The 13733-nt window shown below is 41.8% G+C and overlaps 1 protein-coding gene across 7 annotated transcripts in view; it reads right to left on the reverse strand.

Moving 5' to 3' along the window:
• GRIN2B (glutamate ionotropic receptor NMDA type subunit 2B) overlaps window positions 1–10935 on the reverse strand; it is a 274094-nt gene extending 263159 nt beyond the window's left edge. For all 7 annotated transcript variants that reach the window (XM_069001965.1, XM_069001950.1, XM_069001943.1 and 4 more), the window contains exon 1: window positions 10780–10935. The gene's annotated coding sequence lies outside the window, so the exon portion shown is untranslated. The remainder of the gene's footprint in view (window positions 1–10779) is intronic.
• Between the last annotated feature and the right edge of the window lie 2798 nt (window positions 10936–13733).

Below are 13733 nucleotides of genomic sequence, written 5' to 3' on the forward strand. Positions count from 1 at the left end.
TTACGGTAGGCCCCCAATATTCCAATCAGAACTCTATCTAACTGTAGACTTGCTGCAAAAGCACAAATTAAAAGGAAGTCATTGCAAAAGAAATTTACAATGTAGATTAGGACACACAAAATGAAAACTCACTAAATCACTGAAAATGGGAGCAGAAAGATTATAAAGATAATACAGAAAAAAATATTCTACATAGGATAGTCCACCCTCATATAAATTTTGTAAAATAACCCTGCACTTAACAAATTGCTGTGTTTGGAATTATAAATTAACTGGGGGAAAATTTTTTTAAATATTGCATGCAGTTATCCCTGCAAAGAGATCGCTGGGTTCCTGCACTGTTTCTTGAAATTCTGAAATCCTAACCACTCATGATGTGTGACTGTATTTCTCCATGCAAGACACAAACGCTGTTAATAACAAAACAGCCAGTGCTGGGTTGATTTCTGACTGCTGTGACATCATTCTAATTCCAAGGCACTCTGCACATTTCATAATGGTATTCTCAACACTGAGAGTACTTCTAGCTGTAATTATAAAGAAATATCCCAAGAGTGCATACTATACAGACCTGATTTTTCCTGATCAAAGTCATTAAAGCTGTTTATCACAAAAACTTGATAACCCATAACCCACACCACATTGGATTAACTGCCTAACAACAAAGGCACCACTGCCTGCCTCTTCTTCCATATTTCTGTTCTCCTGGAAGCACACCACAAATCTTTTAAATGATGAAAAGACTTTGACAGTGTGGAGTGACTATACTGCCAAAATACCAAAGGGTGTTTTTTTAAGAGAGAGTATTTTAATTGCCTGAACTATTTAGCAGAAAAGTACAAATGTTTGTGAACATTGGTCAAGTGATTTTTTTTTTTTTAAAGAGAGAACAGGTTTCTCTCCATGTCTTTTGATAAAACAGTTTGAATAGCCATCAGTTGCTCTAAAACTACCTAGATTTAACCACGTAGCAATAAAAAGGTAACAACTTTAACACAAATATTCTCTCACACAGAAACTGTGGAAATGCACTTTACCATAATGCTGGTGAAAACACCATTTGTTCCTTCTACAACATAGAAGTACATCTTGTGCGCAGCATAACTGCTGAATAAAAAAAAAGTTTTAAAGATTAGCCACTTTACAAAGGCTCTTCACTGGTTTTATAAGACTGGTGTTTCCCAAAGAGAAATGAAAGAAAGCTAGTGTGGTGCATAAAGCTAAGTGGTCTTTCAAAAACTTAGTAAAATAAAATCTTAATTAAAAAGAAAAAGGTCTTCTCTCTACTCCTAGAAAGAGAATGACTTTTTATTTTACTTTTTACTAAAAAGATGAATATAATGCCCCATAGGGTTAGTGTCCCACTGATATTTTAATAACACTTTAAAATAATTAGGTAATCCCACTTCAGTGCTTTCACTATTTAAACATTAGAAAATGCCAGACCTTCGCTCACATGTTCATGTAACACTGTTCTTTAAAGTGACATTATTATTGCTATTCAAACTTAAAATATTTCTTAGCCACATACTCATTAAAATATAATATGCTGTTTATGGTAATTTTTTAAAAGCCCACTACATACTAGCTACCAAGTAATTTCTTAATTTAAATCACATTGTAACTTTTTATTTCTTAACTCTATTTTTAACTAAGATCATTTCTTTCTCTAGAAGTATACATTTTGCAGCTATGCAAGATAAGAATGTGTTTCACAGTAACGGAGATGTGTTTATGTGGTGAGATTTTTTTTCTTAGTGAAGTGTCCTTTAGTCTCACAGCAAAGCAGTTACAGAGATGCTGAAAGCTGGGAGTTGAACATAAATTAACACGAAGCAGTACAAAATATAATCTAACAGGTAAATTATTAATAGAAACAATGTTTCTAGAGACATTCATTGAAATCTTTAATTCAAGAATGAGTATTACTTCAGAATTTTAAACAGTAACTATTGAGCTTGATTTTAAAAAGCGTGGAGGGTAGTTCTACAGGCTGCTGAAACTGGACATCAGAGATACTTTTCTTTCATCTCTATCCTTAAAACATATTATGATAAGCATAATTCTCAAGATGACAGATTTTATTTTCTTAATTTAGTCATTTCACCAGCATTTATGTGGGGAGCTTCACATCTTTCCTTTCATTGTTGTTCTACAGCTGTCTTTTAAGCAGAGAAATATAAAACACCATTAAGCAATCTTGTCCAAAATCTTACGCCTGCCTCAGAAGTTCCATTAACACAGACACAAGAAAACATACCCCAAATTATCCAAATCTTGCATAGTATCCCTTCTTCATTTGTAATACAGGAAAGGAGGACATTGTGAAGTGAATATAAATGCAGATGTAGATAGTCAAAATTCCCAGGAGCACACAGGCCCTCACCTTTTCACACAGGTGAACAAGGTTTCGGCCTCCCAAGTCTCTGGCAATTATTTCTGCAATTATTCAAATATGTAGTGTCTAAACTCAAGCATTTTCAAAAGGGCAGAATTAATCTCAGGTGATCTGAGCCAACCAAAACTGCATTAACAGGAGAGGATAGAGCCTGAAAAACACACCTGTTGTGATGCTTCCAGAAAGGATGGTGAGGATATGGGCAACACTTGAAGTCTCAGCAATTTGTGCTATAAATAACAACCAGCTATCCCCCAATCAAATTTACTTCCTTTGACCTGTTAGACTTGTTAGATACTACAGGTGCTGGCCATGAGAGAACTGTATTGTTAAATAAAGCTTTTTTAAACATAATATCCAGTCCAGTAGGTTGTTATGCTACATCTCGCTGGGTTTTTTTTCCTATTCCCACTTTTCTACTGCCTCTTAGTTGTTACTGCAATCAGTAGTTGTTAATCCAATCCTGGTCACAGATCTCTCATGAAGAACTCACTACTTTTTCCATCTAAGTATTTTCATTTTCATAATGTCAAAACCAGGATACGAAATTCTTGTATCACATCATTCCCCACAAAAGCAACAGTGCTGTCTTCAAAATCATAGAATATTTTCAAACTCCCATCCTTTTCACTATAGTTTTTTATTTTTTTAACTTTAGGGAGGGAATGCACCCTTATAGCAAACCTTAAATTCACACATGAAAATATTGGCTTCCTACTGGCTGCTCCAGACAGAACCATGACTGTTCTGCTGTACTAAGGATTATGGAGCTTTACATTCTATTTTTTTCAACTCCCACTTGCTTCTCTTTTCCATCTTGCTATCCTCCTGTTCTCTTCCACTTTAACTTACAGCTAAACCCAGGAGCTGGGAAACATTCCCAGGTCCCCTCAGTCAAGAAGAGCTAAAAAGATGTTGTGAGGGCAAGGAGCTATTCCAAGTATCCCACAGTAATCCCTAAGCTCAACTTTTGCTCTCCTTTTTCTGAAGAAAGATCACAAGAATAAAACTCATTAAGAACATATAAGTGAATAAAAGCACTACCATAGAGTAGCCTAACAAGTAGCCCGCAGTGTGTGGGTCTCCCACTCATCTTCACAGAAGGTGGCATAAGGAGTTCCCACAAGCAGAGTCTTCTGCTTACGGAGAAGAAAAGCAGTTACCTGAATTCAATGGCAAAAATGATTACATGATTCATCCAATAAAATTACAGAGACTCACCACAGAGTCAGTGTGTCACCTTCATTGGTCACAAGTAACAAAGAAAATTATCAACATTTCCTGTTTTGGTAGTTGAGGTCCAACACAGGCAAGAGGAACACCAAAACCATGTAACAGATGATGAGTGCTTCCCACATTAAGCAACATAAATCAATCTGGTGGGCAAAGGATTTACAACCTTGCACATAAGAACATCAATAATGTGCGCTTAAGGTACTCCCTTGACTCTCACACTGAAGATGTGAACAACTTGATGTTGTAAGCCTGGGTGCAGACTCTGTTGTATGCCTTCCCACCTCCCCCTGCTCACCAAGACGCTTGTAAAGAGGCAGAGAGCACAGTCTGTCTTCTTGTGGTTACCAGAGCAGTAAATCAGGGGAGGGTCAGTAAAACAGATAGCAGTTGAGACAGATGCTCCATCATCTAACAGACAAGCCTTACTGATACACAGGATACAACTATACAAAACAAAACCATATCCATTAACATTGTTATCCATTATCCAGTAATGTTATCCATTATCCATTGTTAACAAGACGTCACTAATCCTAGCTATCAGATATCCCAGCAGCCTTGAGCAGCCAGAGATGGTAGAATGCAGAGATCCATGCAAATGCAGCTCCTTTATATTCAGTGTTCACAAGTCCTTTCTTTTTGTAATTCTTATACTTTTTCTTAGTTCTTTCCCCTCCTTCAGTACTTGTTTTTCCTGCCTCTTTTCTAAATCCTTACAAAGATACTCTCTTCAGCTTCTTTATCTCCTTCCATTCTGCTTACAGGTTCTTAAATCACACAAGAGCAGCTTTTCTCTCTGGTTTACTTTGCTGGGCCGATTCTGGGTTACTTAAGCCAACTGTCACCCATGCCAGCTACAGGCTGAACTGGCTCCATTAGGACTGGATGTGTAACAATTCTCTCTCTTGATTAACCTAGTGTCAGACTTTGGGATACTACTATCTCCCTACATGTCATTCTAGAATGTAAATCTTTTCCCTGTAACCATGTCTGAAATTAACATGAAAGAAATGTCATGGAGCATGAAAAGTAAACATATAGCATGAATTCATCTGACTAATGCAAAGCTCTTAAGCTAATTGCCTGTAAAACAAATGAAACATAAACTCTGATTTGAATAACTCAACATAAACTCACAGGAATTTGACTGTGAATGTATAACAACATGCAAGCAAAAAGGTTATTTTATTTCCATCAAGCTCAAGAAAGGGAGTGATAGGCAATATGTCAATTTAAGGATGGGAAAGCACAATTACTTTTCAAGAGCTTATTTTGTTTTTAATAGAAAATTCCTATTCTCTCCAGATTTAGAAATTGTTCTGCTCTTTTTCTGAGAGTCAAGCTATGCTGTAGGAAAGTATAGGACCAACATTACTACTCCTATGTAAGCAGCTGTACAGGAGCATGCCAGGAAGCTTTCTTGTACTGCCAGCAACCAGCAAGTGTATTCAGCTCTCAGCAAGCATCCTTTGACAGATTCTGCAGGTTTCCTCACTTGCCAAGAGAAAATTTCAAACTCAGTTTCTCCAATTCCCTACCTCCTGTTCATTCACCTTTTCATCTCTCCTGCATCTCAACTTCCATTCCCTTTCAATTCTCAGCTCTCTTGAAGATTATTTTGCACCACCTGATCAACCTATTCTGCTTCCAAGCTTCCTGAATATAACTGAACACTTCCCCAAGAAAGCTTATCAGAAAAAACTCAGTAAATTAGACTTTCTCTTTTTCCAATACTCATCCCTACATTTTTAATCCACATTTTTGTGATGAAGTTAGATTCATGAATAAAATTGTATGTTTCTTTCACTTGAAATACAGTGCTGGAAAACGGTTTAGCAGCACTGCATCCACTTCTATGTATGTTTTTCAGCCAACATTTCACTGACCATCTTGAGGATTTTTCAAGACATTTCAGAATGACAGTATCACTAATCTAAAAAGAGATGATGCAGAATGATGCCATGCCAACTTCTCACTATCCTCTAAATCCAGGTTTCCAGGAGTATTATCAGACTTTCACATAGGGATTCAAATACCTGTCCTACTTTAAATCCTGTTCTAACTTCTGTAATCATGGCAGATGCTATGGAATTATCAAACCAAGATGAAATAAAGCATAGGAATAAAGAACAAAGACAAATTCACACATCAGTATGAAACAAAATTTTTACATACATTAACGCATGTGAATTTTGAAGTTGCAGTCTTTCCTATTTGAGTACTGGTTTCAAATCTATTATTTTTAACATACTAGTACATTTCATAGTTTCTTACTCTTTTAACTATACATCTGTTATGCACACATTAACTAAAACTTTGGCAAATACACAGAACCAAAGTGGCAGAGGTGGCCTTGGCAGCAAGAATGTCCTGCAGTTTTGTATGAAACCACTCTGACCTAAAGCTGTGGCAAACTCTCTAAGTCACCTGCCAAAGATTAAGGTCCTATGGATCTCTAATACAGTCCAAGACACTTCTGAATCCTGCAGGCACAGCCTACCTGGATCTCCATTAGATCCTGTCCTGGTTCCGGCCAGGACAGGGTTTTTATTTTTACAATAACCAGGAGGGAGCATGGCTAGGACACGGAGCTTATTCTGTGTCACCTCATGTCACTGCCAGGGGTGAGGGAAAGGACTCTTGTATGGGGAGAAGGGTTTCCTTCCAGTTGAGAAAATGTGGTGGAGGTAGCCATCCAGTGTTGTCTACTGTTAGAGGGTTTCTGTGTGGATTGTTTCTCCTCTTGTATCCTCTGTCATTAGTATCGATGCTGTTACTGTTTGTTTTCTTATCTCATTGCTGTTTCCAGTAAATTGTTCTTATTTCAACCCATAATCTTTGCCTTTTGTGCCTCCAATTCTCCTCTCCATTGTGCCACAGGAAGGAGGGGGTGGGGAAAAGTGGGGGAGCAAGAGAGTGGTGCGTGGGTTTGGAAAGTCTTGGTGGGGGCACTGAATTGGGGTTTCCATTCCTAAATCACAACAGATCCTTAGAGGCTTGCCAAGATTATATACCCAACATTTGTATCAATTTATTTGTTTATCCAAACTGAAATTGTGTGGTTCTCAGGCAAGTTTTCTTTTACTAAAAAACAAAAGGTGTGTGAGTGCAAAAAACAGATTAATTAATTCAACTGAAAATCAAGTTTTCAATTAAGTTATCAGTACTTTGTAAAATTAGCAAATAGTGACTTTTCTAATTCCTGTTGAGCTTCAACTGACCATTAAACAAACACCAAAGAATAATCCTGTTCATCTCCCCACCTGCCTCTAGACACTATTTCCTGTTGGTGCCCTTGGGCTGGCATTACTGTTTGCACTCCTCACAGTGACGAAAAGTAGGCTAGTAAAAGAAAAATTAGCTTTCTACCGGATTGATACCCTCAAGCAAGACATCACATAGCCACAGGCATACGAGTGGCACACGGGAAGTGGTGGGAAGTGGCAGAAGACAGCAGGAGAAGGAAAGCCAGCCTGCTGCTTTCAACAGCAACCCGTACTTCTGCCAGATTAAAATAGCAGTGCAATGAGAGTCTAAACCATTTTGAACAAAGGAGGGAGGCTTCTTTCAGGAACATTTCTTTCCTTTTAGATTTCCATAGTAGAATATTTGTTGCTAAAGGGAAAGTATTCAGTTATGAAAAAGTATGGAGAAAAAAAACACATGTTAAAAAAATCCCATAGTTATGTCAGGGTACGAAATCTGAGTAAGCTTAACAAGCTGAAAATGTTGAAGAGTTACCACAAGACAATCCAGGACAATTAAAAAACTATTTTATATCGAGCTTTTCTAAAGGATTTTTTCTGATTTACCAGTACATTGTATTTTCTGGGAATAGATATTGTCCATTCAGAAAACACATGGGCATACTCTTCATTAAAAATACAGTTGCTGAATGCTTGCTTTGTTTTTTAAACAGAAACGCTGGGACAGAATTGTCTGAGATTTTATTACATTTCTTCTTCACCCTATATTCTCTGAAGTGAATATGAATCTGATCTTTCATGTTAATTCAATTTTCCCTTTGCCTTCTAAATAAAAAAAATGTTCCAATTGGCTACTTTCTTATAACTCAAAGACTGACATTCCTTATTGTCCTAGTTTTACTTGCAGGTGTTGGGAAGAGGGCAGAGCCTAGCACTGTGTGGGCGTGGCTAGCTTGCTATTCTATATCCCAGAGTCATCACTGGGGGGCATGGGTTTGGGGGAAAGAAACAGATGAACCTACACCACAAGTGCACCATTTTGTTCCATTCTTTCTTCAGGGAAGCTGGCAGTGAGCAGCACTGTGGACTCTGTCCCTCTTTCCATGCTGTCCATTCCTTCCCATCCCTCAGGAGAAATTCAGCTCCAAGTGGTGAACACAGCCAAGCCTAGCCAAATACTACTGAATGCAGCCAAGTCCACCATGCAGTGCAGTTCAGGAGCAGTCGGTCTGGGCAGGGCACTGTGGTTCAGGAGCAGTGTGGTCCAGCAGCATGGTCCAGCTTGGGCAATTTTTTCACAGTTGTTTTTTGTTCTCTTGAGCTCAGGGGAGGCAAACACCAGGCTGCAGGAACGGCTGCCATTTTCCCCTTTGTCTCAGAAGACTACATGGTGCTGTTGATGGTGCTGTCCACCATCTTGTCTTTGTCTCAGGAGGCCATGTGGAACTGAGCCATGGTGATGAGCACCTCTGTATGTGTAAATCACCCTCTCTTTTGTATACTTGTGTTAATTGTTGCTGTTACTGTTCATATTTTCATCCCACTGCTGTTTCTTTTCAGTAGATTGTTATCTCAATCCATGGGGTTGCATTCGTCCCTTTCTCACCAGAGAGGAGAAGGGGAGTGGCTTATTTGAACTTTAATTCCCAGCTGGTTTTAAACCCCCACACTTACTCATTTTTACAGTTCTGTCCTTTACTTTCCTGAATGCATCAATACTATTGCTAGCATGAAAAACAAAAACAAACAAACAAAACTAACAACAAAAACAAAACCCCAACAACAACCAAAATAAAAAATCTAAAATCATGCTTGCAGCTGCGGTCCTCCAGCTCAGGGTGGTCCCAGAGCCCATCTTCAGTGTAGAAGCTGAGGCAAAAAAATCATTAAACATCTCTGCCTAGTTTATGTCCCTGTTTGGGAAGTGACTGTCCTCATCAAGTAACTGACCAATGTTATTTCTGGTCTGCCTTTTGTGATTAACGTTTTTTAAAAAGCCCTTTTTATTGCCCCCCACAGTACTAGCCAGCTTCAACTCCAATTCAGCAAACAGCACCTCTGTAGTCCTCCCATGTCGCCTGATCTTGCTTCCAATGGCCATACATTTCCTTTTTTTGCCTTAGTGTCAGAAGAATATTGCTGCTCAGTAACAGGCACTGTCAGAACTAGAGCAGGAAAATTACGTATTATCTGAGTACTCCTCAGACTGTTCCCAGGCTCTTCATCATACACAACAATAAATGAATTCTTTTTTTTTAATATACATTTCTTTTATATCACTGATTAAAGCAAAAGGGAAATATTGGCAGTCTGCAGAGTATTATGTCAATACTAAGCCTTTAAAAGCCAGAAAAAAAATCAATTAACTATACCCAAACTGTCAAATTCCCTTAAACTGACTGACTCTAGCTCTTTTCCCTGTCACCACCTCTTCAGAAATGCATCCACCTCTCAGCTCCACTATTCTTGGCATCATTCCAGCATCCTGAGCTTGACTGAAAATAAGCACTCCCCCTTTCCTCTGGCTCATTTTCAGAGATATGGTGGTATTTATGTTTTCATTCCAAGAGTGCAGAGATGAGTTTTTAAATATGTAAATATCTAAGTATCTGTTTAGCTGTTCAATACACTGGAACCAGTATGTACACATAAAATCTTTTGGTAAGCCACATACTCACTTTGAGTTCTTTGTGTTTGGACAAAATCCAAACAAAGACTTCCCTACCCAAAACCTCACTAAAAAAATAACTGCCATTGGCCAGGAGAGAGAGACAGATGAGAACAGCCAAAATCAGGACTGTCGGTGCTGATCCAAAATGAGACATACTGCATTAGACAAAATTTTTTCAAGTCCTGTTTCAAAAAAGGCCGGCAGCCTGTTACGAAATAATCCATATTCTGTTGTAATGCAAAAGGGTTTCCTGATTCCTTAAATTCCTGAAGGTTTCTACTTTATTTGCTAGTCTTATTCTTGCAGTTACAGATAAAAACTCAAACCCCTTCCCTAGAGTCTTTCAGAGACACTCTGATCTGTCTTTTGTAAGGAAACTAGGGAGAAAGTGCAAGGGAACGGGGCAGAGACGTAGAGGAGTGACTTTCCCTTTGTTGGAATGGCCTTCCAGAGCGACAGCCAGGTCTGCTAACATTTGAAAATTATAAATAAGGTGTGAAAATGAGGGGATACTTTCAACTGTAAAAAAAAGAAGTGAAAATGCAAGTATTTTCTTTTGGCATGAAGGCTGAAGGCAATGGATGAGGTGGGGAAAGGGGAAGCAGTACTTTCTACAAAGGGGCTAGTCCCTTTTAGCAGAGACAATTGTTTGCACACATCCTCCTGTGAGATAACAGGAGATTTTTTCCCTTTTTCTCTTAAATCATCTGTTTTACAGCTAGGCAGGAACCACGTGTTTTGAAAAGCAGCATTCTTCTACTCCTGGAGCAGGAAGTCCTTGAAATATGCAGCATAACTGCAAGCCACCACAGTGTAATGAATTCCATTAATTCCACTTTTTTCAAATTTTTTCAAAATTACCATTAACTTGGTAATGTGTGTGTGTGTGTGTGCATGCACACAAATGCATGTACATGTGCAAGTTTGCACACATATAAACTTCTCATTGCTGTGAGTGGTGGCATTTCCTTCAGCAGGCAGTGAGGACAGTGTGTTGAACAGCCTTCTGTAAAACACCACAGCTGGTGAAGGAAATTCTCATGCTAGGGCCAGAAAACTGGAATAGTAGAGGTCAATGTGCTTGATGATTGGGCTGTCGCTCAGCAGTAGTCCTGACAAACTGGAAAAATAAGTCAACAGAAACTTCATAAAGTTCACCAAAAAAAAAGCTAAGTCCTCTGCCTGGCACAGTAATGCAGAAACAGCTTCAACTGGTCCTGTGAAGAGGGACCACAAACAAACAAAGCCCGAGATTTTTACATACTCACCCTATGCATGATAGTCTGGGGTCTTCCAAATGAGACCTTGGCTCCTCATGTGTCTCTGAGTGTCTGGTCACCTGGCTGGGCCATAGGTTCCCTGTACCCTGTGTTGTGCAAACAGTTGGCACCAGTTCACAGCCTCTTGCCTGGTGCTCCAGCTATTTCCTGCCACCCAGAGCTCAACCAGCAGCTGCACTGCAGCTACACACTAAGCTACTGAATGTATTGCTCAACACTGTCTACCGTCCTGCTGTGGATGGGGAGTATGGGAGTAGTTGGATCAGAGTATGAGAGGAAAAACTCTACTTCCTAGTCAAATCTCTACATTTTGCAAACATTTGTCACAACATACCAAGAAGATGACTTTTGCCTGGGTTTTGTGCCATCCTTAAAACATATATTTACATCCAGACATGGCTGTGAAAGGCCTGTGGGAGAAATCTTTACACTTAGTCTTTATGGCTCTAAGGATGATGAATGTTCAACTTCCAGAGATTCAGCTGCAGGCACACATGGTTGCCTTTTCTCCTTAAGGAGGAATTGTTCAGGAACAGCCTGACAGTGAAACAAATTAACCTTGCTTGCCATTGCTTGGTGCCACAAACAGGGTTGTTTACTCCTTTGCTACACCCCACTTGTCTAGCAGGCCTACTCTACAGTTGGCTGCAGCATTTTGCTGGACTCTGGTGAGCCAGCTAAACTCACAGATCTGGCAGAATGTTTCCCCTGAAGGATGGAAATAGCCTCTAGAATGTCATTGAACTAAACTGGCTTATGAGATGTCTGACAAATGCCAGAGCTAGCACCGGTGAAAGTGGGGAATATCTTCAGCAGCAGCTGCTTGCTACATCTACTCAACTGAAGATGAAACCAAAGCCAGGGAAGTGAGTGCCTTCATATATATCTACTCTTCCCTCTGAGGTGCATAGGCTTGCTGCCTCAATGCCTTCAGAAGCATGGAAGTCTGAAAACGAAGTTTGCACTGAAACTGCTAAAAGTGCGGCAGAGCTGCCTAAAACTCAGGTACACATACCGATCCAGCACGGCATAAAATCATGCCTGACAAAACCACTTATCCACAGAGAAGCTGTGCTAGCCACTGCCTCCAAACAGCTGAGACATCACACAGCACCTCCAGGGTGAGGCGTGCTGTCTCCCTTCTGCTCCAGATGCTGCTGTAGGAAATGCAAGTCACACCTCCAGACAAGCTTCTCTAAAATGGAGTAGGCTGGTTTCCTTTTATCTGTAAAAATGGAGGAAGTGCTGGTGGGGGGAGGAGGAAAAGGAGAAGCAGTGTTTTCTGATGGGCTGACATAGAGTGTGCTTATCTTTCTGGTATCTGCGTGAAGCAGAAGGGAGAGGGTAACACCCAGGTTCCTCTCCTTTACTAATGGGGGTGATGGAGGAAAATGGAAATACGCAGGGAGGCCTTTCTTTGCCATGGTGGCAGCTGGCAATGGAGCCACACTGCTTTTAGGGCTGTGACAAAAGGGAACAGAGCAGCTGGAGTCCTGTGCCAGGGAAGCAAAAAGCCGCATCCAAGCACAGGACGTGCAGGAAGGAAAGCTGCAGACAACTGTGGGGGAACAAGGGACAGGGAGCACCCCAGGTGCAGCCATGTCCCTGCAGCTAGGCAGCTTTCACAAAAAACGGCAAAGCTTGTTCTGCTTATTTCTTCACTTCTGTTCCACTAAGTGGAAAAACCCCAAATGTTCAAAACAGACAGGACTTCCCTGACTGTAGAGGAAAAGGAACTGGAGTTAGGAAGCCAGGGCAGAAAGAGAACGTACGGATTCAGGAGCAGCAGCAGCCCCACAGACACAGAGCAGTGGCAGGGGGCCGTGCCGGGCTGTGGGGAAGCCACAAGGGAGCACAAGTTTGCGGTGCCTCTGAGAGGGAGGCCAAGGAGAGGGGGGGAGAGACGGAGGAGGAGGCGGGAGACTGCTAGGGAAGACTGAAGCAGATCCGGCTTGCGCCGGTTTGAGCCGGTTTGAGCCGGTTGGGGCGCTGCAACGACACAACAGCTGCTGAGGCCGGGCGGGCGCTACTTTCCGGGACGGATCGCCAAAGCCCTCGGAGCGGGGCACCGCCCCACCGCCGGCAGCCGCGGAATGGCCCGGCCAGGCCACGCCGCAGCCGGGAGCTGGAGCCGCCTCCAGGCGCAATCCGCTCCTGGCTTCCCGCCGCGCCCCGCGCGGCTCCAGACTGGCGGCGGGGCAGGAGGCCCCGGTGTCGGGTTTCAGCCGGAGGAGCCGGTTGTGCGACCGGGGGAGGGGAGCGGTGGGGGAAGGGCGCCCCAGGGCCGGGCCCTGAGGGGCCGCTGCCGCGGGCAACCCGACACGGCCCAGCCGTCCCTGGGGAGGTGCCCGCAGCCGCCAGTGCGGGTCCCACTGCGCACATCTCGCCCCTGCCCGGCGGGAGCAAGGCGCCGTCCTGACCCGGGGTGTGCCCGGCGTGCTGCAGGGAAGACAAGGCTGTGGGGCAGCGCCGCTGAGATATCGTGGGGTGGGGTGGGGAGCCTTTGGATTGCTGGTCATGCATGGAGAAAAGAGCTTGGGTTTTCTCGGTTACCCTTAGGCGCCGGGTTTTGGTCTGAAATCCCCGTTTTCTAGGTTCCTTTTCCACTGTGTTTGCAAATACATTACATTTGATCTGCTGCTATACCTTTCAAAGTACAAAATGGCATCTGAACCCTTTTGTAGGGGAAGCAACAATGTCCTCTGAAATACATTTGCTGGTTTTTCTCCCGTGGCTGATACAATCTCATTAATAAAGCGTCTTGCCAGTGGAGCATTGAGCCACAGACTCCTGACTTTTCTTTGGGTAACAATTTCACGCTTTAATACTTAAGCTAGTAGAAGGTGCTTTTTTTTATTCTTTCTCAGCCTAAGTTACTGTTAATTGCATTGTATTTTCTAAATCCATTTCAATGGCGATCTACAGCATTGTAAGTTCATCAG

The sequence above is a fragment of the Aphelocoma coerulescens genome, chromosome 1A, assembly GCF_041296385.1.
Source record: "Aphelocoma coerulescens isolate FSJ_1873_10779 chromosome 1A, UR_Acoe_1.0, whole genome shotgun sequence".
NCBI classification, from domain to species: Eukaryota; Metazoa; Chordata; class Aves; order Passeriformes; family Corvidae; genus Aphelocoma; species Aphelocoma coerulescens.